The sequence below is a fragment of the Bos indicus x Bos taurus genome, chromosome 24, assembly GCF_003369695.1.
Source record: "Bos indicus x Bos taurus breed Angus x Brahman F1 hybrid chromosome 24, Bos_hybrid_MaternalHap_v2.0, whole genome shotgun sequence".
Taxonomy (NCBI): Eukaryota; Metazoa; Chordata; class Mammalia; order Artiodactyla; family Bovidae; genus Bos; species Bos indicus x Bos taurus.
In genome coordinates this window covers 1,124,810-1,148,171 of record NC_040099.1, presented here as the reverse complement: position 1 = coordinate 1,148,171, position 23,362 = coordinate 1,124,810, and the positions used below count along the sequence as shown (strand labels likewise).

Here is a 23,362-nt window from a genome sequence, read left to right as displayed (position 1 = left end):
CTCTCAGTACCCACGCCCACTCACAGGGCCCTCCTTCCAGGCTTCTGCACACGGCACAGGTGTCCATCTTTGGGGAGCCCTGAGTCCTCTGGCAGTACCCCCAGGCACTCTCTGCAGCCCTCGAAGTGTGAGGATCACTGCCCCTTTGAGGATACGCTTCTTCTGGACCACCCTGTGTGCTGTGTAAAATACCCTCCAAGACGCATGTTAGATCGTTTGGCTGTTTAGTACTGGTTATTTCATAAACTATACTTTAAAAGTTACATACTCAGCTAGCGTCCAAAGCCTTGTGGGAGCCACTCTCCTTTTTGTCTTCATCTTGTCCGTTTTGTTCTCCAGCTGCTTTTTTAAAGACAACTTCAGACAGCAAAGGAGGAGAGGAGTGCAGTCACCAATGGACCTGAACTAGGTTTCACACAGGTGCCCACTGGGTTCTTCGCTCTGTGGCGGCAGATATCATGGGGTTTTATCCCAAGGGTGTCCTTTTATACAGCAGGGAGCCTTGCACCTTCCGGGGCTCAGCCTCCTGCCTTACTGGCCCTGGGTTGGTGACATCAGCTTCCCATCCAGGGACTGATCCGGCTGAAGTCCCCCCGACCCCCAGACTTCCCCAGCCCAAACCTCTGGGGTCTCTGACACACACCAGAGACGGAGAGCCACTGCCCCGAGTGGATACCACAGTCAGATAAGTGAGGATCCTGCGTAGATTTATCGGCTGTAACTGAATTCCATGACTCGCAGACATCCGGCTTAAATTCATCCTTCTAGAATGGCCTTGAAATTGGTTCTATAAATCCAACTTGATAATTTTATAATCAGAAATACTGTTTTACCCTTATTGCAGGAGCTTATTAAAATACTGTTTAAAATGCAGCATGTTTTATTCAGACGTGGGGATTAAGAATAAATCCTAAAATGTAATTAAGAGTGGAGGAAAGTTCTAAAAGAGAAATTGTTAGAGCTCTTTCTCAGAGTCAGAATGTTCCCCTTGTAGTGCTCATTGAGGCAAATGAGAAGCAGGGATTGGTGTCCACACAAAATTCAAAAATTCTGTTTTAAAACTTGGAACAAATCAAAAGATTATGTTATAAAGCAGTTACTTTTACAGTAATATTTGATGAAATTTTAAATTATAAGGAATACAATTAGAGTAATGGACTGTTTTATAAAGCCCAGCTTGAGATATATTTAATAAGATACTCTACATTTACGAGGAAAAAATTCTTGCAGGAGGTTAAGAAAAATCAGTTGTGACAGGTTGCCATTTTCACGCCATTCATAATAATAAGTTGCTCAGAGCAAGAACAGAAGGATGAAATGATAATACAGATTGCTTCCAGCAGTTATTATAATCCCTTGGGCATATTGATTTGTGTTTCTAATAAAAAGATGCTTTCAAATGTCTCATTGACAGACAGACAGGTGATATGTGCCATTATGTGAATTAGAGCCTCTTCTTTTATCTGAATGGTTGTAAAGGCATTTGAGATAATAGAGCCCAAATAGGATCAGCCATGGTATACTTTGCAAGTTGAAATATCAAAGACTGTTTTGAGACTAGCTCTTTTATTTTTAAAAGGGCAGTTTATTAATATTTTAAAAGTTGTGTTTTATATTAAAATTTTACAGTAGAAAGACATTACTCTTCTTGTGGTTGTATACAATCACTGCGCCCCTTAATTGTTTTAATAGTTGCCTTCTTGAGTAATAAAATATTTTTGGATTTAAATACTTGTTTAAAAATGGGATCATGTGGTTCACAAAAGAGCTACATGTTGTGGAATATGGTATTACAGTCAATCCACAGAGATAGAAAGGCTTTGGGAGTGCTTTTTTTGGATAACTGTTATTAATATTAACAAATCATAGTGTTTTGAAGCCTCATCAGGAGAAGATTAACTCGAGAAACAAACCTCCAATAAAGTAATTCAGTGGCACGTAGACAAGACCCCTGGTGGCCCTCAGAGCTGTGACAGCACACACCGCCTCGCTGCACTTGCTCAGCCGCGCACTCGGATATTACAGCTGCTCACAATTAAAAGTTGTGTTTCTTCATCAGCAGTGTGAATATAAATAAACTTATAATTTCAGGAAAGCAATACAGAGGCAAGATGCTGAATGAAGAAGCAGTCCTAATGATAACCTCTGAGACATGATGCTCTATCAGAGTGTACAGCAAACATCTCAACCGGAAAACTTGGATTCAGGCCCTAGTTCCTTTTAAATATGAATTTGATTGTAAGGCAGGTGTTCTGAATAGGAAACAGCATATTTGTTATTTAAAGTAAATACTTTGTACCGCTAAAAAGACAAGTTTTTACGTAAATTTCTGAATGAGGTCTTACTCGTCATTTGTTGTGTATAAAGTAAGTAGTAATTGATAGTATGTCAAGACCTTGATGCTGGGAAAGATTGAGGGCGGGAGGAAAAGAGAGCAACAGAGGATGAGATGATTGGATGGCATTGTCGACTCAATGGACATGAGTTTGAGCAAACTCCGGGAAATATGGCAAAACAGAGAAGCCTGGCGTGTACAGTCCATGGGGTCACAGAGTCGGACACGACTGAGTGACTAAACAACAACAACAACATCATTTCTGAACTAAATTCCCTGTAGTCAGTTTCTTAACAGAGAAGTACAATTTATTCAGGAAACAGATAAGTGTTTTCATAAGTGCCTTTGTATTTTGAAATCCTTGATTCCTTGTCCTGGGGCCATGAAAACTGTTAGAAATAAGTGGGACTTGTGATGACTGCTTTATCATGACATTTCCATCTTAATTTATATAAGCTCGCAAAACTTACTCCCAGGAGCATTTCTGATGAAGGCCTTTCAGTGTGGGTGAGAAATACGGTCTGAAAGATGTAGTGAGATGAAAAATGAGCAACTTGGAAAACTTCTGGATGAAACCAGAGTGGATGGATGACTGTGTCGTGAATGAAGACAGCAGAGGAAGACAAGGTTTTCCTGTTTTCAGATTCTCACGGTACATTTCACCTTCCCAGGAGGGCTGGCAGCCCCAGGACTGTGGTGGGTACCTGGGGTGTAGTGCCCTAGGTTGTTATGCAGAGGGGGTCCCTTCGTGGTCACCATGAAGAGAAACGGGTCATGAGCCGCGTGGGTTCAGAAGCAGACTTGGTTGGGGAAGATTCGAAGCCAGGGGTCAGTTGGAAGAGAAGGGAAGTCACTTGGTTTGCTTGCTGTGTGGGAAGGCAGGGGGGATGGGCAGGACCCTTCGGCCCCCACCATGCTTCCTGCTTCTTGAGAGAGAAGCTAGCCAGGGGAAGGCTTGGCTGCCCCCCGGCAGGGTGTGCGGGGTGCCTGTCCTTGGGGCTGTCGTAGGTGAGGACCCCAGTGGGGGCGTGGAGGCCGAGTTCCAGCCCAGCCTCTCCCCGTGCCTACTGGCTGCGTGTGTGGGAGCGCCCGGCCCTCTGCCACCCCTGGTCCCTGGCGACGGTGGTCTGGTGCCCACTCCAGAGGCAGCCCCGGGCTCTGTGCCGCCTCATCCTGGTACCGCTGCTGTCTCAGCCTCTTGCACGGTGCCCACCCGTGTACTGAATGGTCACGGTACTTAGCAGTGGTTCACGGTTTTCCCCTCCATAGTTACATTTTTCTGACCAATAATTTAAAAATAAGTGTATTCCTCAGAAACACATCTGGTTTCAACTTAATTGTCTTTTCACACGCCTAAAAATGTATTCTGGATATCATTTTTAAAAGAAACTCCAGTATGTTGACATTAGAGTAGCTACTGTACCCAACTTTCTTTTTTACAACCGCATTAACTGAGCATGTATATGATACATTTAAGATGAAGTTAAATAGCTTTCTTTTCCCCTACGTAATAAGCATTTTCATCTAGTAATTTCCTTTTGCAAAACTTTAAAATATATCATGTGAGTTTGACTTTTCCCACTGTAATAAGCTGCTAACTGCTTAAGGTTTCTTTTTGAGGGACAGTTATTCACATCAAACATTTCTGAAAGGCTTGGGTTTTTTTATGTTTGTTTATTTTTTTTAATTTTATTGAAATTGAGTTGATTTACAATGTTGTGTTAGTTCCCCCTGTACAGCAAAGTGACTCAGTTATATATATACATACATCACTCTTTCAGATTCTTTTCCCATGTAGGGCATCATGGAGTATTGAGAAGAGTTCCCTGTGTACAGTAGGTCCTTTTTAGTTATCTATTGGCACCCCACTCCAGTACTCTTGCCTGGAAAATCCCATGGACGGAGGAGCCTGGTAGGCTGCGGTCCATGGGGTTGCGAAGAGTCGGACACGACTGAGCGACTTCCCTTTCACTTTTCACTTTCATGCATTGGAGAAGGAAATGGCAACTCACTCCAGTGTTCTTGCCTGGAGAATCCCAGGGACGGGGGAGCCTGGTGGGCTGCCGTCTGTGGGGTCGCACAGAGTCGGACACGACTGAAGTGACTTAGCAGTAGCAGCGTGTATGTGTCAGTCCCAATTTCCCAGTTTATCCGTCCCCTGACTGCCCCCTTGGTAACCATAAGTTTGTTTTCTACACCTGTGACTCTGTTTCTGTTTTGTAAATAAGTTCATTTGTACCATTTTTAGATTCTACGTATAAGCAGTATAATATATTTGTCTTTCTCTGACTTACTTTGCTCAATGTGGCTTCTTCTTAAACTGCTTAATACCATCAAAATCAAAAATTTTTTTGAGGCATTGAAGTCAGAAGGAAATTTTTTGAGCCCTATTATTTGAACCCAATTAGAATATAAAACTTCTATGAGATAAATGACCACACGTAATAATTGTTAGTTTATCAGTAGGATAAATTAATTATAATGTAAATTGTAATTGGTGTGCCAGTGTATTTCTTAGTAATATTTTCAAGAGACAATAGGATAACGAGCCCAAAATGTACTAGTGAAGGTTAATTAGTCCTCTCTACCAGTGAACAGTGCCTTCTGTAGAAAGCTTCAGTAAAATATACTAGTTGAAATACTTGCTTATTAATACTTTAAATTTTGGTCTGGTGGTGACATCTTGGGAAGACCTCTGGATGGGCCTCGGCAGTGCCCTTCCAGGTCTGTCCCTCCCGGCGTGCCCCTACCTACCAGGTTCGCTTCTGCATCGCGATGCTGCTGGGTTGAGAGCATTAAACGGAGAGGAGATACAAAAGGAATTTGGTCCGATGGGGGTGCTCACAATCTGTTGGGTGCTTCTTCTGACCAGCTTCATCCTGTTAGTTAACAGTGCTAGGTACTATTTGAGCTGCCTTAGTTCAGCTTAGTTAATGAGGATGGGTTAGTTAGTTCTGTAGACTGGAGAGTGGGCTCATTAGAATTTATGCTACGAGACTCGAAAGACCAGAGTCCATGTGCTGAAGACTCAGTGCATGTTTGTGAAGTCACTTCATTTCTGGAGGAGGAAAGAGCGCTGGAAATAATCTGCTCTGACCAGGAGAGGCCAGAGAGGCAGCTGTAATGAGATGCTGATGGGGCCGCAGAGGAGCAGGTTCCACTGGGGGGCACCTGAAGCTCTTTTGTTTCCCTTGAAATGTTGACATTTCTGAGCAAGCCAGCGAAATCCCGTTACAGACAGAACTGCACCTAAGCAATCTTTTTTGATTATTCTTAGTTTTTGAAGCTGATTTAATTTACAAAATTTTATACTTTCAAAACAGATAAAGCAGAGGAATCATTTACATTAAAAGTTATGAATTTATGAAAAGGTGGCACCTAACACTCTAAAAGGATTTAAAATTCTTTTTTTTTTTTTTTGTGCGGGAAAAAGGGAGGATTTATCACTTGCAGCAAGTAGGGAGAACACTGGGGATCTTTCACAAAGCAGGGTCTCAGATTGAAAATTCTCAATGTCCTTTAACACACAGTCTTTGTGTGTTTTATGCAGTGGCACAACAAAAATGTTTGTTCCTAGAACTTTGAAAATGCACTTACTGCCCAAGTAGGTAAACACTTAATAAATGACTACTTTAGATGGCACTTGCTGTGCTGGCAGTAAGGACAGTTTTTTCAAATGTTGCAGGTGAGGTGATATCAGAGTTATCGGACACATTTAGGAAGCTAGGACTAGAACTCAGATGTGTGTCTCCTCGCTCAAAGTCGCCCCTCGGTTTCTGCTCACTTGCCTGTTAGTGCTGGTGTAAAGGAGGAGGCTCCTTCGCTCCTGCAGTAGTGCCGACAGCCGACACCATGTTATGTGCGGCGTGGAAACCCTCCCAGGCCCGCAAATAAAGGCGTAAAAATGAGACCCAGGAAAAATGACAGATGTAACATCGCTACCTACAGTTCATTAACCTGTGGAAATGAGCAACTGGTGCACCATACACTTCAGAGAAGGATTTGTTTTGTTCTAAATGAATATTTAGTCATTTGAGCAACAATTTTCTTAAGTTAAAGTCAATAATTTGTTTTTTTATTACAATTACAAAAATTGTTCCATAGCCTTAAGATACAGACATGGTCTGAAACACACAATATAGAGAACAGAATTTTCATAATGGATCAATTTAATATGTTTTTAATTCCAAACAATATAAAAAATGACTGCTTCCAAGGTTTAATTTCAGTCTGAGCTGCTGCCTTCGCTCCGTACTTGAAATGAACGTGGTGACACTGCAGTGCCTCATTTCGGGAGGGCGGGTGTGTGTCCTTGGCCTCGTGAGCAGTGAGCTCGGTCCCCGAGGAGTGTGCTGTAGATCGCAGGAGGGAATTGGACTGAAAGTCTCCTTGCGTCCTTTTGTAGAACTCAGTCCTCTCTCGAGAGAACGCTCTCAGCTTTGGCTTTCTGGATGAAGGCCGTGACAATTTTAAAGATAATTTATGGTTGCTAATTAAGTAAAACAAAAGTAAATTCTTTTAAAGTATCACATGATTTGCACAGTTTCATTCAATTCATGTGTTTGGTCCTTGTAAGGATGTGTAGAATGCTAGGTTGTGACTGCACGTTCTCTTAATGCTGAGTTAATGCATTAAGGACAGAAAGCAGGACGCTCATGGTCCACATCCTCTACAAAGTAAGGGTAATGTCAGGAGAGATTTCAAGTGTAAGATTTAAAAGCGGCTAAAGGGTAGTTTAAATATTTTCCCCTGGAATGACTATAATTACTTCAAGAAGTACAAAAGTCTTGTTTGTTATTTTGTTGTGTATGCATGCTCAGTCGTGTCCAACTCCTTGCAACCCCATGGTCTGTAGCCCGCCAGGCGGCTCTGTCCATGGGATTCTCCAGGCAAGAATACTGGAGTGGGCTGCCAGGCAAGATCCTCCAGGGCATCTTCCTGACCCAGTGATGGAACCCACATCTCCCACATCTCCTGTGTCGGCAGTGGGGTTCTCTACCGCGGAGCCACCAGGGAAGCCCATTATTTTCCTAGTGCTACACTGTTAGTTTTCAGACTAAAATGTGAGTTGCTTGGTCATCCTTTTAACATCCAGGAAGGCCAGTTTCTCCCCTTGCTGGTCCAGCCTGCTTCTGCCTGTTGTCTGACCTGAACTTCTTTGTTAGTTCTGGTTGTCATGTGCAGGTCCAGCTAGCTGCTGCCGTTACTGTTGATGTAAAGTTGTTGCTTTCTGTTTACATGCAGGTTATGTCTCTTGCTAATAAATGGAGTGTAAGCGCTCCACGGCCACTCAGTGGGTCACTTCTCGCCAGAATGCCGGCCACTGCAGCGCTGCCCTTGCTCCCCCTAACTAACCTGGGAGCAGTTAGGATGCAGGTGCGGGCGCATCTCCCTCAAGGAGCCGTCGCCCTCTGTCCACATGGCAGATGCATTAACAGACTGTATGAAACTCACTTGACCTTGATAGCCTTCATGTTCATAGGGGGTTGAGGAGCACTGAAAACTGACCCTCTGGCTTGTGAGGGATGCCTGACTGAGGGGAGCCAGCCTTGTGCGGAGGGAGACCCCGGTGTCCCAGGTCAGCGGCCTGGACCGGAGCGGCTCAGCGTGGCTAGCTATGCGTTTTGGGGGAAGTGGCAGGAGCTGGGGGCTGAAGAAGCAGTCGAGGGTTGATCCCCCGAGGGTCTCCCATGCCGCTGATGCTGGAGCCACGTCTGGAGCCAGGGCCGCGGGCCCAGCAGAGACACAGAGGCCAGTTGCTCTGATAGCTCCAAGCACGGCTGGCATAAAAGATGAGGTGGAAAGCCCGTTAGGTCTGTGGGACCCACTTCAGACTGTTGAACATCGAGGCCTCTGTAGCCTGTGGAAGGAGACAAGACACCAGACACTTCAGAGATGCTAAAAAATCTAGTTAGGGGCACAACAGAACTGAGTATTTTAAAATACTAACGTAAAGAAAAACTATAGTAGTCTGGTGCTCAGAGTTTGAGTTTCTATACCTGACATATTGTGGGCTCGGCTCCTGACCACTGCAGCAAAGTCACACGAATTTGGGGTTTCCCAGTGCGTATAAAAGTTAGGTTTACACTACACTGCAGTCTAGTAAGTGTTCAGTAGCATTATATCTAAAAAACAAAGTACATGCCTTCATTAGAAATACTTTATTGCTAAGAAATGCCGACCATCTGCACCTTCAGCGAGTCTTAGTAGTAACATCAGAGGTCACTGATCCCAGATCACCCTAGCAAGTCTGATAACAATAAAAAAGTTTGAAATATTGCGAGAATTTCCAAAACACGACAAAGACATGAAGTGAGCAGATGCTAGAGAAACGGCACAGACTTGCCGGACACAAGGTCGCCACAAACCTTCGACTTTCCGTGTGACTGTCCAGCAGGGCTGCCCTGTTCCGGTGGAGAAGCAGGGGCCTAAGTCCCCGGCTGCGCTTTGCTGTCCGGGCCCTTGGAGGCCATGCAGAGGAGGCAAGGGGCAGCAGCAGGCAGGCCCCATGTGCCCAAGGCTCCTGTCTGCAGAGCGCTGCCCCTGTGCCGGGCCCGCCCCGCCAGCCCCAGGCCTCTGCGCGGCCTCCGCGTCCAGCCAAGCCGCAGGGCCCGGCCGCTGGAAACCGTCACCTCTTCCAGTGTCACCCTCAGAGGCCGTCCCTCCGGGCCCTGCAGCAGGAAAGACCAAGTGGACAGAGAATTGCTGCCCATCCCCCAGACCCAGTGACACACCCAGTGCAGTCCCGGCCTCCCGGCGTGGGTGCTGCAGGAGCCCCGAACCGCCAGCTGTGGGAAAGCCACACGGCCTGTAGACGAAGTGCTGGAGGGGCGAGTGTGGCTCGACCACCCTGGGGCTGCAGTGTGAGTCTCGCCCAAGGTCCCGGAAGGGGCTCCTCCCTCCTCTGGGAGGCACGGCAGACTGAGGAGCAGGTCCTGAGCGACAGGCACAGTCGTGGACGGGACTGCCTGTCCCCCGTTCTTCTGGGAGGGCGTCCTGCCCCATCCCCTCATCCGCCCGGTCCCCTGTGGGGTGGGATCGAGAAGCACCCGTGAAGGTGACCTGGGCGAGTCACTCTTTCCCCACCCTGCACCTCCACACCCGCGGGGCTCCAGCTGAGAGAGCCCTAAGACATGGACTCTGAGGAGCTGCCCCTCAGGAGCCCAGAGTCGGCAGGGGCACGCTCGGGGCACTGGAGGAGCTGGCCGCCTCAGTCACCACGGCTGCAGCAGCATCCGACACACCGGTCCCGCCCAGGCTGACGTAGAGCCTCTCACTGAGGCTCATCACCTCAGCGCTTACTGCCTGCATGCTAAGTCTCTCGGTCCTGGCCGACTCTTTGCGACCCCGTGGACTGTAGCCCACCAGGCTCTTCCATCCATGGGGTTCTCCAGGCAGGAACACTGGCGGTTTTTATCGGATACTACTGTGTGTCGCACTGTGAGTACACATTACGAGCCATAGACTAAAGGGGAGGTTAGGCAGTCTGAGAAGGCACACGTCAGGCCCAGGCTACCAGACGGGGAACGTGGAAGAAGTCAGGTCAGCACGCTAAGGGCCCCAAGAAGGGGAGCAGACAGCGCGCCCAGACAGGCACGGAAGCATCAGCGGGGAGGCAGAAACTGCGAGGAAGTCGAGGTCAGCGTAGCAGAAACCAAGAGTACCCGCGAGAGATTACAGGAGCCAAGACGGGAGATGCGGCCGCAGACGGGACCCAGCCACAGACGGGACCTGTGAGCGGGAAGATACGTCAGGAACTTCCAGGCCGAGAAGCCAAATGAAAGAAGAATGAAGAAGGGGGACACACAACAGGACAGAGCATCCGCGGGTGTGTGTGCCTCAGCAGGCGTGGGGCACTGTACGGGAGCAGCAGCGAGGCAGCCGGAGGGCAGCAGAGACTTAGAGGGAAATGGCTGAGGGCTTTCTCCCCTTGATGACAGACCGGGTGCCTGGGAACAACCAGGCTGGGTGAGTGCCCCAGAGCCTCGGACCCAGGCTCAGGCCTTCTAGCTGTGGCCGACCAGCCTGAGGAGTAAAGGCACAGGACGCTTCCCGCCACGCGGGATTGAGGGTCTGGGGTGGTGTTCTCATCACTCAGGACGTTGGGGCGAGGCGGTGATGTGGCCTGGGCTGCAAGCAGGGACGGTCCTGCTGACCATGGCCCGCGGGTGGCGGGGCCTGGCTGGACGCTTCCGAGTCCGAAGCGAACACATCCAAGCAGGCCAAGTTCAGAGCGTGGGGTCTGCTCTCCTCTGCCCTCCCACAGCCCCGCTCACTGGAGACAATGCCGCAAACCACGGCAGGGCCCGCAGGTGCGAGCAGTATCCCCCACCCTGTCCGCAGTCAGTGGTGGGCTTTCCTGACATGCTGTGGAGGACGGGGGTTTCCTGCCCGTCCCGCCGAGCTTGCTCTGGCTGCGGTCTGGGCGGCCTGCTGACCGTGTGGAGTCTGCGGTCACACTCGGGCTGAGCCCGTGGGCGGGGTTTCCTGAGCTGGCCTCCGTCAGCGTTCCTTTGTTAAGATCTTAGGTGAACGTATGTATTGTTTCCTCAGCTGCTCATTCGTTTTCTGAAATTCCAGGTGTGCTTTCTGTTTAGCAGCTTTGAGGTCATTAGATCCAGTCTTGCACCTCACCTCGCCCTGCCCCTGGTGTCTGACCGACAAGCCCCCTGCCCCACCCGGCCGTCTCAAGAACAGCGGAGTCCCAAGGCCTCTGCCCGCCGGGCCAGCCACTGCTGGGCAGAGTCATCCACAGCAGAGCCTGCGTGCCGCGCGGCAGAAAGCCCCCCAGGCAGTGGGCTCTGCAGGGAGCACGCAGGCCAGGGGCTTTGCCTTTGAGCTGCTTCACCAGAGAAAGACTCAGGCCTCACCAAGCTTGTGCTTTCTCTGCTCCCGTGGCCGCGGTGTGTAATCACTTTGTTTAGGCTCTCCTCCTTTTCCCAAAGTACAGTAGCTGATGCCAGTTGAGGAAGTTTCACCACTGCTAAATAAAAACAGTGAAAGAAAGCATTTTGATAAGATCTGACCAGTCTTCATTTCATGAACCTCATGGAAGTTTGTGTAGTTAATGAACATTCCAGCCACAGATCTAATGATGAGAGCAGAAATATTATCATTTCTGGTTCACATCAGCCAGCCAGGGAAGCCCAGCTGTAGTCAGGGGCCAGGAGCTGCGAGCTTGGCCACACACCTCAGCTCCATGGGCTGAACGAGAAACCGTAACCAGGCGGGACTGGGACCACGTAACAGAAGTCATGCAGAAGCACCTGGCAAACCAGGAAGGCCGTTGGCTTGGAAATTGCCAAGGTCACAAGGAATCAGAACGTGATCAGTTATAAACAATTTCAACCAAAATGAAGCTGCTTTGTGTGTTAGTTACTCATGTGGAGTTAATCTTGTTAAAGTAAATTGGTTATGTGTTTTGTTTGCTTGTCTGAAGCATGTTTCTTCACGTAGGACACAGACAAGTGAGTCCGGTGCTGACGTGGCAGTGATGGTGCCTCCCCTGTCAAAATGCCAAAGTCTTTCTGAAATCTCGCTGCTCCTGGCTCCTGGCTCCAGCCCTGTCACAAAATCCCCAGCCTTTATTTTTGAGGGAGAAGCCTTGACACATCACCTGGAGATTTCCAAGGCGTTTCCTAGCTCACTGGTGCCCTTTCATGGTGCCGCCTGTCCCGTGCTCCTGGGGTTCTCCTCGCCTCAGTGATCAGCCAGGTGCCTGGGGGAGTCTGGGGGCCGGGTCCCACTGAATGGCTCTGGTTGTGAATGGCCTGCCCACCCCAGGGAGAACCTGGGGTGTATTTTGCCATAAGACTATTCTCGACCAATTACTAGAACCCTAGCTCTTTTAGTTTAGGGCAACGTCTTTTGTCATTAGGTGCACTTTTTTAACAGCTAATACGTTTACTCACATTTAAAATCAGTGCGTCCAAGTGATTGACACATTTGGTATCAGAGTTGTGACCTAGCAGTTGTCTTCCAGTGGCTGAATAAACTTGTGTCTGAGAGCTTTCGAGTGTGGAAGTCGCCTGACACAGGGCTTCCTTGTGGAAGGTTTGTTGGTGCAGAGCGCTGCTGTCGCCTGCTATGGCAGGCCCTCGCGGAGGTGGCGTGAGCACAGCCCGCCATGGGTGGTGCAGGGCCTCCTGGCTCGGGCTCGCGTGCCCCAGGGAGAAAGCCCAGTGTGGGCTGAGCGTTCTCAGGAGGAGCAGTGCTCAGCTGGTTTGCATTTAATACACGCGGTGGGAAGGATGGTGAACGCCTTGTGAAAGTTACGGCTTCTCTGAGTCCAAGTGTGTTGTCGCTTTATGATTTGTTTTCATGGCCCTGGCGCTCAGCAGCCGATTAGGCTGGTGGGATTGTTTCTACGACATTCTGCAGAAGACTTCTTTAATCCTCTTCCTCAAGCAGATAAGCTACGCTCAGAGCACTCGCCTATAGCACCATATTATATTAATGTGTTTTACTTGTAATTTAGAGAACAAGAAGAATGCCCCGATCTGAAGGCTAAGCTGTCCCCCATGGCACTGGCACAGCTGATAATCGCGAACTAGAAAGATGTGTATATCAAATAGTTTACAAAATGAAGCCAGCTGTGTTTCCCTACATACTGAGGCTTCCTGACATGCATCATTAAACCTTATTAGCTACTTCCTTTTACAAAGATTCTTGTAGTCTTGAACATTGCATATTAACATTTTCTGCCCCTCCAACTGGAAATTATTTGCTTTATTGTAGAGTGTCAACTTGCTCTGGTTTCTGATGCGTTCTAATTGGTACTTTAGAGTATAATCATCGTGCGATACCACGCCATGCATTTCTTTATTTGGAAATTAATACAGACCTTTTCACTTTATCTGTCAATCTGGGCAACTTTTCACACAATTCCCAACTCTTGGGATTGCTTACAAGCCATTAAGTATGAAATTGTTCATAAAATGTCTTTGAAGACGTATCACAAAAATTTTAGATAGTTTAAAGTATGTTACATTTTGCCGAGATACTAGTAATAAACCTCTTAAATAGACAGTTAATAATAAAAGGGTAATTAGGAAGATGAAAAGTTTATTTAAGCATATGATGTTAGTCATTTAAAATTTTCAGTAAATCTGCTAAATTCCATTTTCCTTTCAAAAGAATGCACATCATGAGAACCATGGATTTTGACATTGATTCAAAGTCAGGTGTCAGGTGTTAGGCCAGGGCAGTACCTTTCCTCATCCTTTCCCCTTCCCGCCATCCTCTGCCTGCATCCTGCGCTGCCTTAAGAAGCGAGTACGTTTACCCATCATTAACCGCGTGGTGGGTCAGAGTAGGGACAGGTTGAGAGCGGCCCTTAGGGCCAGGGTTTCTGTATCTTTACCCGTGTTTAACATAATCACAAAGAGGTGATATGCATTTCACTGGGAATTTCACGAGTTCAGTTAAACAGTGATCATAGCTTTGTTTCCAATAAATATCTTAGACACAGATCTTGTCACGTCAGCTAATGACTCTTGATTTAAAAACACTACTGAGTGGTTTTATGTCATGATGGGTGCCAGATATCTGGAGATTGGGGTGGAGACCTTAAGTGGCCCATAAATCCCCACGTTATTTACACAATAACCCCAGCAGCGATGCGGGGGCAGGTGACACCGTCTGATCGCAGGCTTTGTGATGCAGTGTAGGTTCTCGCTGTGCCAAGCCGCCCGCAGAGAACCAGACGTGAAACACGCTGAACTCAGCTCTACCACACACAGCACGCAGGCGTTAAGGGTTTTTCCTGCTAATCATCCTTTTTGCTTTCTAACACACTATAACTTAGAATTAACAACTTTATACTACCATGTATGGGACGGAAGTAGTCCGTAATGGAACCAGACTTCATGGAATCTATTATATATAAAAATTGTTAACTAATGTCTAATACATTGCCTGGCACAAACCTGTAAAAATATGTTGGTTTGCCAAAGGAAGAGTTTAGATGGTGACATTTGGAATCACTGAACAAATCTCTGATTTTGTTGTAGGAACTCATCTTTATCATGACCTCTTATGAAAAAAATTTAGGTCTGGAAGTTAAAGTTTCACTGGAAATTAATGACCTTGTTTACTGATAAAATTTAACCATTCCTTTTCCCAAAATTTTATTAGGAAAATATGCAGGTGGAGGGTGTTCCCCACCTCCTACCCCCAATTCATTCACTTAAAAAAAAAAAAAAAACTGTTCAGGCCATGTCCCAGGCAAGCTCCAGGGAGTGGGATGGTCTGGTACCTGACTGCCCAGCTGTTCCCCATGCCTCCTGCTCAAGGGGGACCACCGGGGGTTGGCCGGGCACTCGCTTGTCTTGGGAAGAGGCATGTTCTGATCTGATGTGTCTTCTAAGTCCCAGCCTTCCCCATCGCCTGTGGTCCCAGTTCCAAGCCAGTAGCAGGAGTAATTCCTGCAGTGTCCCTTCTGGGTGCCAGGAAGTACTTGTTTCAGCTCTTTGCAGAGTTCAGAAGGCACTCTCACAGGAGGCGGGCCTGTGCCGGAGACCCTGGTGCGGCAGCGTGAGAAGCTCTGGCGATGTGTGCAGTCGTCTCTCAGCGAGCAATCCCAGAGCCCAGATGTTAACAGCAGTATTATTAATGTGCTTAAAGGAGAAGATTACTTTCTAATTCAGTAATATATTTTATAAATTATATTTTAGAGTGTATCTTAAGGGTGTTTCTACAACACACACATACGCACAATGATACTTAAAATAAGGGACTTGGCACATGCAGGAGAAAATAAAGAACTACGCATGCACGTACCTCCCAGAAGAAAACTGTAAATACTAGAGTCTCTTCAGTATGAAAAATCCACGAGAAAATGAAAGGTAATGACTGCCCATATTTCAGCAGATTTACAGCCCTTTCTTACTGAGTCTGTTAAAATTTTAAGATTCCTAATAAAAACCTTTCTTTAAAAATATCAGGACCATTTAGAGTTTTTATTAGAAAGAAAATCTATTTTTCATGTTTCAAGGGAAAAAAGAATTATCAACAGTGTGGGGACTTTAAAAATCTTTGAAGAAATATAAAACAAAGTTCCTTAGCGTACCAGTGACCACACACAAAACCTGCTCTTACTGGCATTTTTTTTTGTTTAAACACAGTTACTAATCCCTAAACTCATGGGTATTGTGCTTTTAGATAGTAAGAATTCAAGAGTAGGTTAATGCTATTTGTAAAATATCTGTTAAAGTAAATATTAAATTGCCAAAATAAACTGCTTATTTAATTAGACTAAATTGAAATCAAATGCCTGACCTCAAATTTCACTTATATGAATGTTGAATGTTGAAGTTTCTGGTGTCAGTGGATAACTTAGGCTGTTGGCGCAATTATTTTGAATTGGTGGGTGGTCTTGGCAAAACCAGTTAAAACTGATAGCTTACTACATTGTTAAGACAAAAATAAGGTAAATACATGCAGGATCTCAGTACCACTAATATAAGCTGTTACAACTTTATTGACTTAATTTGTAGATCTGAATCTTTTTTTCTAAAAGCCTTAGCACTATACTGTTGTACTGGTTACCTACAGTATTTTGGGTGCCATATCTTAAAATATGATTCTTTATTTGCTAGAAGTTTTTATTTAGGAAATTTCCCCCCGTATGTAGTTTATCATGTTATAGTCTATAAATTCTGTCTTTGATTCTTCATGGCAACATAGATATTTAGGGTAATTTTTTCATTAATAAAACTAAGATAACATGTATTAAATTTACTAAATTGGCTGATTGAAGATCAAAGTTCTGCTTCTTGGAAAGGCGGCTTTCAGCAGTCAGCGGGGGAAAAAAGCATCAAGCTTGAGCGCCCTCTGCTGGTGAAGCCACAACATGCTGCTCCTTGGCTTTCGCTTTCTCTTCCCAGCAAAGAAATGTTACTGTACCAGCGGCGAGAAGCCGAATGGCAGCAGGAACATGGCATGGGCAGCGCACGCAGATCGCACTCCGCACAGTGTTCGGACGACAGTGACTCGTAAGGGCAGTCACCTTGCGTCCCTGGCTTTTCAGTAAGCTGTGTGGGCTGTTGTAAGATAAGACCAGACTACTGTCCACTAGAAAATTGTTTTTAAATGTTAAGTGCTATAGATTTTAATGTAGGTTGTGTACATAGAGTACAAATTAAATTTACAAATACTTGCCAGACTGTTCTGCATATTTATGTTTACTCATTTTTGGTTTTAAATATGGCTTTGATGTGTCACAAGTTGAACCTATTTGAAATAATTTAATAATTATTAAAAACAAAAAATTTTACCACTTAGAGTCACTATATTGCTTTAAATTTGATGACTTTTTAATATACTGGTTATGCTTTAATAAAGGCTCTACTATGACAGATGCTGTCAGATAGTAACAGGCTTGACCAAATTATCCTACACGAATGTAGAAGTCAGTCTAAATTTGGCAAAAAAAAAAGATCTGACGTGTGTATATGTGTATGTAACATGTTCATAGATAATGTGCCATTTTCTGACAGTTTTGACAATTATAAAATGTTGAGTGGATATGTTTTATAGCAAATGCCCAAGCCAGTATTGAAATTTCTCAAATGATCTGGAAGGTTGAATGTTTGAAAAGACAGCCTCATTCTTCATTCATGAAGCCCCCTTCAAACTCAGCAAGTAATCTGTTTGTAGGTTTTAGGAATAATTTTGCCCCTAACAACAAACATGTTTATTGTGTCTGGCTGGCAGACTGGTTTGATGGCATGTATCGCCCTGAACACGGAGCTGATCAGCACCAACGTAGTGTCAGCTCCGGGAGGTCTCGTGTTGGGTCTCCCATTCTTTTGAGTTTCTCACAGTAATATGCAAAGCGCTATACTTCCTGGTTCAGTAGCTAAGCTTTGCATTAAGCCTTTTTTTTGTTTGTTTACATGAAAAATATAGCAACCCCATTTTATTTTTGAATGTTAAATATTAAGAAATATGTGATAATGTATGGTAAGCAAGGGAAAAAAATCTTAAAGTGCTAAACATAGAATAGTCGGGCAAAATTTATTTGTAGGCAAAAATGTATAATATGAACTATTCTTTCAGTACAGACTTTTAAATGTGTATCATGTAAATATAGATTTTTGACTTTTAAAAATTAAGGTGATATAACATTAAAAATTATTGTGCTGATACTTATTTAGGGAGCTTTTAAAGCACAGATTATCGAGCCAATAGACTAGAACAGCTAAAAGAAGCACTTCTTATTTCGCAGATCACTGGGGCAGTAAATGGTAATAGCCGAGTTGTCTATGGGCGGGCGGTGCCTGCATCCAGGGCCGACACTTAGGACTAAGGCGCTCTTGTCCAAACATGAATGAATAAATAAACTGGAGAAGGGGAAAAGGGGCTATATGGCATCACTTTATAATTTAAAAAATACTTTAAAAATCCAAACTGGAAAAAGTTATTGCCATAACATTTAGAAGTTTACATTTAGTGTAAGAATTTCAGAAGTACATTACTGAAAATTACTTTTTTTTTTTTTTTAAATTTTTAAGATTCTGCCGTAAGTAGAAAATATGGGACTGATTTGTTTTTAAGATATTTAAAAATATGTGCTTTTTATAGTAATTTCAGGAGGTTAAAGCAGTGATCCTGTGTCAGCTTTGTAGTCACAACCCAATTTCTGAATGATGTGGGACCGACGGGCTGATCCCAGAATAGTTTAGCTGCTAAAAGGGAAACCAAGCAACAGCAATGTCCCTGTTTCCCCTCAGTCATCTCTGTCATGTAAGGCTGTGCTTCGGCCTGTGTAGAGTTGTCTTGAGTGTATTTGCTAGTAGGTTGGAGGCTTTTCTGTTTTTCAAATTGAGATGTGTTTACAGCGAAAATACAGGACAAATTAAAATGATACTTAGGTTTTTTCAAGAGTTTAAATTGGCTTTTTGACATTTTGCACATTACTGATTTGTTATTGTAGAATACCTTCATGTAGTAGGTAAGGAAATGTGAGTTTAGAAGGAAGGTTACAGAGCTTGGATGTTCACATAACATTAATCCAGGATAATAGCACATGAAGAGCAGTTGGTGATGCTTATTAATGCCTTTCGTTTTCTCTGCTACTAAGTTTTTATAACACAAGACTTCGCATTGATTTCTTGGGGACTTGGGGGGACTTTGAGACAGGCTGGAGAGGCGCTGCGTTGCTGAGATAAGGTGGGGTCTCATTCGTCCCCAGTGCCTTAACAAACCTGACTGATCTTTCGTTGATTAAGCAGGCTACCGTATTTACCCTTCATTGTTAGTATAAACCATTATTTTACTGAGAACCATTAGCTGTTTAAAACTTGGTACATAAATTAAAGAGGAGCTAAGTGGATTTGTGATCGCTGCCATTAGTGGCGTCTTAGATTATACAGGCAATTATTGTGCTCATTACCCCAGAGCAGCCCCTTCCCAGAGCCATTGTGGTGTCTTAGACATTATGCACAGATTTTCCCTTGGAGATTAAAATTTCCAGTAGCGTATTTAATTTTGTTATCACAGTTGTTTCAAGTAAAACAAATATTATGACAAGTGGAAGAAAATTTGCTTTACTAATATAGGAAATTACAAAAATGTTGAAAGTTACTTCCTAGTGTACTTAATTTACCTTTTTTTGTACAGTCATAATTACTTCAACTGATCAGTAATATATGTTAGGGGTGAAAAGATTTTGAAATCGGAGTAAAAGGTACCTGGCCTGTTTAGGTGTTTTAAAAGTTTTTAAAGAAGGAAGAGATTCACATCAAAACTCAAGTTACCACCTTTATAGAATCTGTAGCTTTAGTGTTAATTAGCTTTCATGGTGAATAGTTTTTGAGTCCAGACTGCATTTTAGGCAAGTTGAAGAAACTTTCAAGGGTGTTCTAGAAAAATGAGTATAAAATTAATTGCAAATGACCTTTTAAAAAACAGTTGAAATATCTCTGTTCTCCTCGCTGTGTTTTGTTAGAATTGAGCCCCCCTCTCCAATAAGACCATACTATTGATATATACTGTAGCGTGGTGCAGTTGTGTTCCAGGAAGAAGAGTCGTAGTTGAGAAAAGGCTCCTGAAAGACGGCAGGGAACAGCCCACTGCTGAGAGGCTGTGTGTACTCTGCTGAACTTGTTACTCCGTCCTTTCAGCTGGAAGTGTTTGGAGAAGACAGCATGTCCGCCTTACAGGCACATCAGGCGGCTGACCACATGTCCTCCTCCACTGGAGGCACATTGACACTTGGAGTGAACTGTGCATCAGAGTGCAGTGGCCGCTGGTAACGTTTCAGTCCCACATGGGGCATTGTTTCAAAGGAAATTTGGTGCCCACTGCTGACCGCTTCCTCCTGCCTCTTGACAGACCTTCCTTCACTGCCGCAACGCAGGGGAAAGTGTGAGGTAGTGGTTATGCATTTTGCAAGACAGTGATTCTTTATTTTATTACAAAAAAAGACCAACTCTGGAAGGCCAGATTAAATCATTCCTTTCACTTTTTAATGGGATTTGGATGAATAGGGTAAAATATGCACTTTGCATTCATTGATAGCATCTTTACGTTGAGGTAATTGAGTCTTTTCTCCCTGACTGAATGAGTAATGACTTCATCTGACCCTCCCGAGGCCTGGAACTCAGGCCGCCTTTGTCACCGCGGAGGCCCAGGCTTTGAAACATGCTCTACTTCCCTGGCTTAATTTTTCTTCATTTTAATCCAAAACCCTATTTTTCTCAATAATTCAAGCATAAACTATGTAGTAGTTGAAGTAGTGGAGATTGCAAGGTATTTGTCCTGGTCGTGCTGGTTTTTAAATGGAGTTGATAAATCAGGCGTCCAGGTCCCCACTGCCTGCTCTCATGGAGGCCCCGCCCCATGCTGCCGGAGAAGCTTCCAGAACACTGTTCGCGTGACTCGTCCTGGACCAGCTGGCCCCACTGCCCACTTGCCGGGGCACTGTGCTGGAAGTGACCGCCAGGAAGGCAGGGCGCCCCACCTCCAGGGAGTGCTGCACACCTGGCCAGCCCATGAGGCCTGGGAAGGGCCTCATCAGCCGCAGGCACGTGGACGTGAGGCATCGCCAGGACCCGGGGAAAGTCTCCAGAGTTCCAAGTCTGAATAGCGTGACCAGAGGCAGCCACGTGTCCCAGGCCTGGGCCTGTTGGGGTGTTGGGGGACATAGTGAGGAGCAGGGCATGGTGGAAGGGGCCAGTTGAGGGGCTGAGTCTGCAGGGTGGGGGCTTAGTGAGGGCCGGGGCCTGCTGGGGGCTGGCTCGGAGGGATGGGGTCTGCAGATCACCCTCAGCCCTCACCCCTACCCCAGGGCCCAGTGGCTCCCAGCCCACCCAGGGGACCCTGCAGTGTCTGGGTCGGGTGTGAAAGTAGGGTGCATGCACTAAACACACTTTCAGTCGTGTTGCTTCTGGGTACCTGGTGTCATTCCCGTTGCTTGTGCAACCTCTTTAAAGGCTATAAGGTGTCCACCAACAGCGATGCTGATCGTCAGTTCTAAGAGGTAACTTTGTCCGTAAGCTTGGTTAGAGAAGATTCCTCTCTTACAGGACATATCACTCGTGTTCATCTTACCTTTCCTACTGTTGTTGTTCAGTTGCTCGGTCGTCTGACTTGCGACCCCATGGACTGCAGCAGCCAGGCTTCCCTGTCCTCCGTCTCCTGGAGCTCGCTCAGACTCGTGTCCATTGGGTCACTGATGCCATCCAGCCATCTCATCCTCTGTCATTCCCTTCTCCTCCTGCCCTCACTCTTTCCCAGCATCAGGGTCTTTTCAAATGAGTCAGCTCTTCACATCAGGTGGCCAAAGTATTGGAGCTTCAGCATCAGTCCTTGCAACGAACATTCAGGATTGATTTCCTTTAGGAATGATTAGTCTTCTCCAACACCACAGTTCAAAAGCATCAATTCTTTGGCATTCAGTCTTCTTTATGGTCCAACTCTCACATCCGTACATGACCACTGGAAAAACCATAGCTTTGAGTATACAGACCTTTGGCAAAGTAATGTCTCTGCTTTTTAATACATGTAACATTTCCTGCTAGACTGACTGTTTCTCCCCAGGTGAAATCTTGTAGTTTACTCAGTTTTCATAACCTTAGCATGCATGTGTGCTCAGTCACGTCTGACTCTTTGTGACCCCATGGACTGTAGCCCACCAGGCTCCTCTGTCCATAGAATTTTCCAGGCAAGAATACTGAAGTGGGTTGCCATTCCCTTCTCCAGGGAATCTTCCAAACCCAGAGACTGAACTCACATCTCTTGCATCTCCTGGATTGGCAAGTGATTCTTTTACCACTGTACACCTTCATTTTTCATAACCTTAGAGTTTAGCAAAAAATGTAGTAGACATTTAAACTTACTTGTATAATGAATGAATTTTCTTCACTGCTGCACTTAATGGGTTTTCTGACAGAGTTTTCTTTTTAACTACAAGTGCTTTCTTTTTAACTAGAAGTTCTAACATCATGAGGGTTTGTGGCAAATATTAATCAAAACAAGATATACACTAAATATGTGAGGTATGGAAAAGACTAGCCTTTTATTGGCCAAAGAAGTGATATTTGACAAGGTACTACAAAGTAAACTGTTATTAAGCAGCTTAGTAATTCTTCAAGTTTTAAATTTAAGGTGTTTATAAAGGTATTTGTCCTGGTCATGCTGGTTTTTAAATGGAGTTGATAATCAGACTCCCAAGTCCTGCTGTTGGTAGTTTTGGTAATTCATGTTTCCTTTTTTAATTTCTCTTTTTCAAAATTTGTACCAGATACAGGAGAAACTCAAATGACAGATAACCCGATAGGATTCACTTTTCTGCTAGTGTCATAAAACTTAGGAGTAAGCGGCTCTGTTAACACCTGCTGGGCCCTGGCCTGAGGGTGGGGCATGCTGTCTGGGCTCCCGGCACCTCCATTAGGAGATGGGCAGCGCCAGTTTACCATGGAGGAAAGTGAGGCTTAGAGAGTGTGAAACGTTCTCCACGGCCACACGGCTAGGAAGCAGAGACTCAAATGCACGTTCTCAGCAATAAAGAAAGTGGTCCTGGTAGTGAGAACAGTAGCACCATGCCTGTAGTCTTGCTCCATGCTGGAGGCCGTGCTCCCTGTGCTGTGCGCCTCCTCCCCCCAGTTGCCCAGTCACAGACGGGAAACACGCCCATCTCGCCCAAAGCTGCGCAGCCAGCACCCAAACTGGCCTGGACACAGCGTCCTGAGGCATCTCAGCTGCAGTGTGGCGTCCCTTCTCCTCTCTGCGGCTCTAAAGCCTTTCTGCAAAGCCCCACACTGCCCTCCCCACGCCCCTCCCTGTCCGCCACACCACGTTGCACGGTGGTCTTTCAGCCATGAAACTCGGCCGGGAGGAAGACTGGGAGGAGGTTACTGGGCTGGAAAGTGAAGTTGCATGCTTCAGAAGAGCTGTGTTCTCTTAGCTTGTAGGACGGGCGGTGTTTGGATGTCTCACCTTTTCTACCTCCAAGATCCCGCACAGATCACACACAAAAAAAGGAATGAATTCTTACTGACATAATTTTCCCATATCTTGCTTAGCTGGTAAATAATCCACAAACTGAATCTGAGTGTCGCATACCTTCCTGGGAGAACCTCCAGTGGAGGACTTCTGCAAATTAACCAGTTGTCATTGCAAGCTAACTATTCCATCTGTTGCTTTTTTTCTTAATCAAGAGAAGTTCTTTTCAGAGAGGCTCTTGGCTGAGGGGGATGACAGACAGCCGGCCTGTTCTGGCCTGGCCCGTGCAGAGGAAAAGGCACCTGTGCTCTCGCAGGAGTGGGCTGTGCGCCTGTGCGTCCCCTTCTGTCCAGCAGTAGTCAAAATCTCTTCGTTCAGAGAGAGGCTCTCAGGACTTGTGTTTTCTCAGTAGCCTCTTTCTGGAAACCTTCTGGGGACCGGGACTTATTTCCAGAAATTCTCCCTGAATCTCTAGAACACTTTTTGGGGAAAACTGTAAATGTCATAAGTTTTCCCAAGAAAATGTGTTTTATTGTAATAAAGGCTAATACAAAAGAAAGTCATCCCTACCATGTATTT

At 45.5% G+C, this 23,362-nt stretch overlaps 1 protein-coding gene across 1 annotated transcript in view; it reads left to right on the top strand.

The window, feature by feature from the left end:
- The window catches only part of ATP9B (ATPase phospholipid transporting 9B (putative)), a 151,404-nt gene that overhangs the window by 82,269 nt on the left and 45,773 nt on the right, over positions 1–23,362 (top strand). The window lies entirely within an intron of this gene.